The sequence below is a fragment of the Manis pentadactyla genome, chromosome X, assembly GCF_030020395.1.
Source record: "Manis pentadactyla isolate mManPen7 chromosome X, mManPen7.hap1, whole genome shotgun sequence".
Taxonomy (NCBI): domain Eukaryota; kingdom Metazoa; phylum Chordata; class Mammalia; order Pholidota; family Manidae; genus Manis; species Manis pentadactyla.
In genome coordinates, this window is record NC_080038.1 from 22,008,014 (window position 1) to 22,014,013 (window position 6,000).

A 6,000-nucleotide genomic window follows, 5' to 3' on the forward strand; every position below is an offset into this window, starting at 1 on the left:
TTTACAAATGTTGAATTAGGCTTGAATTCTGGAAATGAGCTCCACTTGATAATGATGTATTATTCTTTTTACATATGCTGGATTCTCTTTGCTATTACTTTGTTAAGGATTTTTTTTTCTTGTCTATATACTTGAGAGATATTTGTGGTTTCTTTTTCCAGTAATGTATTTATCTGGCTTTGGGCTTAGGGTGATGCTGGCCTCATGAAAAGAACTGGGAATGCTTCTCTGTTCTTCAATTTTCTGAAAAAGATTGCAGATATTTGTTTCACCCTTAAATGTTTGACAGACTTCACCAATGAAACTAGGTGGGTCTTTGTTTGGAAGGTTTTGAACTGTTAATTACATTAATAGATGTAAGGCTATTCAGATTATTTATTTCAATTTAAATGAGTTTAGGTAGTTTGTATCTCCCAAGGAATTGATCCATTTCACCTGTTACCAAATTTGCAGACATAGAGTTGTTCATAGTATTCCATCTTTATCCTTTAATGTCTCTGAATCAATAGTAGTGGTCACTCTTTCAATTCTGATATTGGTGGTTTATATCTTCTCTTTTATTTCTTGGTTACCCGGGCTAAAGACTTATCAACTTTATCTACTTTAAAAAAATTAATTGCTATTTTTTAGAGCAGCTTTAGGTTTACAGAAATATTAAGCCCAAAGTACTAGTTATCATATACCCCAACCCTGACATGCATACAGTTTCCCCTATTACCGACATTTTTCATTAGCATGTTATAATTGATGAATTAATATTAATATACTTTTATTAACTAAAATCCATAGTATACATTAGAATTCACCTCTGCGTTGTACGAACCCTATAGATTTTGACAGATGTGTAATGTCATGTATCCACCATTATAGTATCAAAGAAAAGAGTTTCACTGTCCTAATATCTTCCAACTTTTGACTTTTAACCTATCAGAGTCTTGATATACAAAATTGGTTTCCTTTTTTCCCTAAATTCCTTGGGAATTTTTTTTTGACAACCAGTCATCTATACATAGACACTTTTTTATTGCACTGTTTCCAATTTGCATGTCCTTTGTTTCTTTTTCCTGTGTTATTAACACTGGCTAGGACTTCCAACCTATGTCAAATAGGAGTGATGAAAGTGGACATTATTTGCTTTATACCCAGTCTTAATGGGAGAGCATTCAGTTTTCCACCACAAAGTCTAATGGGATCGGAACATGGTGGCGTGAGTAGAGCGGCGGAAATCTCCTCCCAAAACCACATATATCTATGAAAACATAACAAAGACAACCCTTCCTAGAATAAAGACCAGAGGACACAGGACAATATCCAGACCACATCCGCACCTGAGAGAACCCAGCGACTCGTGAAGGGGGTAAGATACAAGCCCCGGCCCGGCGGGAGCCGAGCGCCCATCCACCCAGCTCCCTGCGGGAGAAGAATAGGCAGAGCGGGAGGGAGACGGAGCACAGGACTGCCGAACACCCAGCCCCAGCCATCCGGGCCAGAGTGCAGACACAGTGCGTGCGCAGGGGGCCCTGGGTACTAGGGAAACAGGGCAGCAATAACAGTGAGCGGGCACCGGAGGCCGGGCGCTGGAGGACACCAGAAAAGCAAGCGACCAATTTTTTTTTTTTTTTTTTTTTGCTGTTTTGTTTTGGCGAGAGCTTTTTGGAAGTCTTAAAGGGTTAGGGACCCCAATACTAGGGAAACAGAGCAGCAAGACCGGTGAGCAGATGCCTGAGGCTGGCGCCGGACAATAAAGAAAAACGAGCGGCAACCTTTTTTTTTTTTTTTAATTAAAAAATTTTTTTTTTTTGTGGTCGTTCTTTTGTTTTGGCGGGTGCTTTTTGGAAGTCTTAAAGGGGCAGGGTGGGACACTTAATCCAGAGGTAGGGAATCCGGGGATCTCTGGGCACCCTAACCCCTGGGCTGCAGGGAGCAGGGAGGCCCCTTACGGAGATAAATAGCCTCCCAGCCGCTCCTGCTCCAACGCGACTCCACCACTTTGGAGCAGCTGCCAGAGCCAGGCCACGCCCACAGCAACAGTGGAGATAAACTCCATAGCAGCAGGGCAGGAAGCAGAAACGCTGTCTGCGCGCAGCTGCCCAGCACAAGCCACTAGAGGTCGCTGTTCTCCCAGGAGAGGAGGGCCACAAACCAACAAGAAGGGAAGTTCTTCCAGCTGTCACTCATCCCAGCTCTGCAAACTATTCCTATCACCATGAAAAGAAAAAATTACAGGCAAACCAAGATCACAGAGACAACACCAGAGAAGGAGACAGACCTAACCAGTCTTCCTGACAAAGAATTCAAAATAAGAATCATAAACATGCTGACAGAGATGCAGAGAAATACGCAAGAGATATGGGATGAAGTCCAGAGGGAGATCACAGATGCCAGAAAGGAGAATGCAGAAATGAAACAAACTCTGGAAGGGTTTATAAGCAGAATGGATAGGATGCAAGAGGCCACTGATGGAATTGAAACCAGACAACAGGAACGCATAGAAGCTGACATAGAGAGAGATAAAAGGATCTTCAGGAATGAAACAATATTAAGAGAACTGTGTGACCAATCCAAAAGGAAAAATATCCATATTATAGGGGTTCCAGAAGAAGAAGAGAGAGGAAAAGAGATGGAAAGTAACTTAGAAGAAATAATTGCTGAAAACTTCCCCAAACTGGGGGAGGAAATAATCGAATAGACCACGGAAATACACAGAACCCCCAACAGAAAGGATCCAAGAAGGACAACACCAAGACACATAATAATTAAAATGGCAAAGATCAAGGACAAGGAAAGAGTGTTAAAGGCAGCTAGAGAGAAAAAGGTCACCTATAAAGGAAAACCCATCAGGCTAACATCAGACTTCTCAACAGAAACCCTACAGGCCAGAAGAGAATGGCATGATATATTTAATACAATGAAGGAGAAGGGCCTTGAACCAAGGATACTGTATCCAGCACGACTATCATTCAAATATGATGGTGGAATAAACAATTCCCAGACAAACAAAAGCTGAGGGAATTTGCTTTCCACAAACTACCTCTACAGAACATCTTACAGGGACTGCTCTAGATGGGAGAACTCCTAGAAAGAACACAGCACAAAACACCCAACATATGAAGAATAGAGGAGGAGGAATAAGAAGGGAGAGAAGAAAAGAATCTCCAGACAGTGTATATAACAGCTCAATAAGCGAGCTAAGTTAGGCAGTAAGATACTAAAGAGGCTAACCTTGAACCTTTGGTAACCACGAATTTAAAGCCTGCAATGGCAATAAGTACATATCTTTCAATAGTCATCCTAAATGTTAATGGGATGAATGCACCAATCAAAAGACATAGAGTAATAGAATGGATAAAAAAGCAAGACCCATCTATATGCTGCTTGCAAGAAACTCACCTCAAACCCAAAGACATGTACAGACTAAAAGTCAAGGGATGGAAAAACTTATTTCAAGCAAACAACAGCGAGAAGAAAGCAGGGGTTGCAGTACTAATATCAGACAAAATAGACTTCAAAACAAAGAAAGTAACGAGATAAAGAAGGACACTACATAATGATAAGGGGCTCAGTCCAACAAGAGGATATAACCATTCTAAATATATATGCACCCAACACAGGAGCACCAGCATATGTGAAACAAATACTAACAGAACTAAAGGGGGATATAGACTGCAATGCATTCATTCTAGGAGACTTCAACACACCACTCACCCCAAAGGATCGATCCACTGGGCAGAAAATAAGTAAGGACACGGAAGCACTTAACAACACAGTAGAGCAGATGGACCTAATAGACATCGATAGAACTCTACATCCAAAAGCAACAGGATATACATTCTTCTCAAGTGCACATGGAACATTCTCCAGAATAGACCACATACTTGGCCACAAAAAGAGCCTCAGAAAATTCCAAAGGATTGAAATCATACCAACCAACTTTTCAGACCACAAAGGCATAAAACTAGAAATAAACTGTACAAAGAAAGCAAAGAGGCTCACAAACAAATGGAGGCTTAACAACACGCTCCTAAATAATCAATGGATCAATGACCAAATCAAAATGGAGATCCAACAATATATGGAAACAAACGACAACAACAACACTAAGCCCCAACTTCTGTGGGACACAGCAAAAGCAGTCTTAAGAGGAAAGTATATAGCAATCCAAGCATATTTTAAAAAGGAAGAACAATCCCAAATGAATGGTCTAATGTCACAATTATCGAAATTGGAAAAAGAAGAACAAATGAGGCCTAAGATCAGCAGAAGGAGGGACATAATAAAGATCAGAGAAGAAATAAATAAAATTGAGAAGAATACAACAATAGCAAAAATCAATGAAACCAAGAGCTGGTTCTTCGAGAAAATAAACAAAATAGATAAGCCTCTAGGCAGACTTATTAAGAAGAAAAGAGAGTCAACACAAATCAACAGTATCAGAAACGAGAAAGGAAAAATCAAGACGGACCCCACAGAAATACAAAGAATTATTAGAGAATACTATGAAAACCTATATGCTAACAAGCTGGGAAACCTAGGAGAAATGGACAACTTCCTAGAAAAATACAACCTTCCAAGACTGAACGAGAAAGAAACAGAAAATCTAAACAGACCAATTACCAGCAACAAAATTGAAGTGGTAATCAAAAAACTACCAAAGAACAAAACCCCCGGGCCAGATGGATTTACCTCGGAATTTTATCAGACATACAGGGAAGACATAATACCCATTCTCCTTAGAGTTTTCCAAAAAATAGAGGAGGAGGGGATACTCCCAAACTCATTCTATGAAGCTAACATCACCCTAATACCAAAACCAGGCAAAGACGCCACCAAAAAAGAAAACTACAGACCAATATCCCTGATGAACGTAGATGCAGAAATACTCAACAAAATACTAGCAAACCGAATTCAAAAATACATCAAAAGGCTCATACACCATGACCAAGTGGGATTCATCCCAGGGATGCAAGGATGGTACAACATTCGAAAGTCCATCAACATCATCCACCACATCAACAAAAAGAAAGACAAAAACCACATGATCATCTCCATAGACGCTGAAAAAGCATTTGACAAAGTTCAACATCCATTCATGATAAAAACTCTCAGCAAAATGGGAATAGAGGGCAAGTACCTCAACATAATAAAGGCCATCTATGATAAACCCACAGCCAACATTATATTGAACAGCGAGAAGCTGAAAGCATTTCCTCTGAGATCGGGAACTAGACAGGGATGCCCATTCTCCCCACTGTTATTTAACATAGTACTGGAGGTCCTAGCCACGGCAATCAGACAAAACAAAGAAATACATGGAATCCAGATTGATAAAGATGAAATTACACTGTCACTATTTGCAGATGACATGATACTGTACATAAAAAACCCTAAAGACTCCACCCCAAAACTACTAGAACTGATATCGGAATATAGCAAAGTTGCAGGATACAAAATCAACACACAGAAATCTGTGGCTTTCCTTTACACTAACAATGAACCAACAGAAAGAGAAATCAGGAAAACAACTCCATTCACAATTGCATCAAAAAAAATAAAATACCTTGGAATAAACCTAACCAAAGAAGTGAAAGACTTATACTCTGAAAACTACAAGTCACTCTTAAGAGAAATTAAAGGGGACACTAACAGATGGAAACTCATCCCATGCTCATGGCTAGGAAGAATTAATATCGTCAAAATGGCCATCCTGCCCAAAGCAATATACAGATTTGATGCAATCCCTATGAAACTACCAGCAACATTCTTCAATGAACTGGAACAAATAATTCAAAAATTCATATGGAAACACCAAAGACCCCGAATAGCCAAAGCAATCCTGAGAGAGAAGACTAAAGTAGGGGGGATCTCACTCCCCAACTTCAAGCTCTACTATAAAGCCATAGTAATCAAGACAATTTGGTACTGGCACAAGAGCAGAGCCACAGACCAATGGAACAGACTAGACAATCCAGACATTAACCCAGACATATATGGTCAATTAAT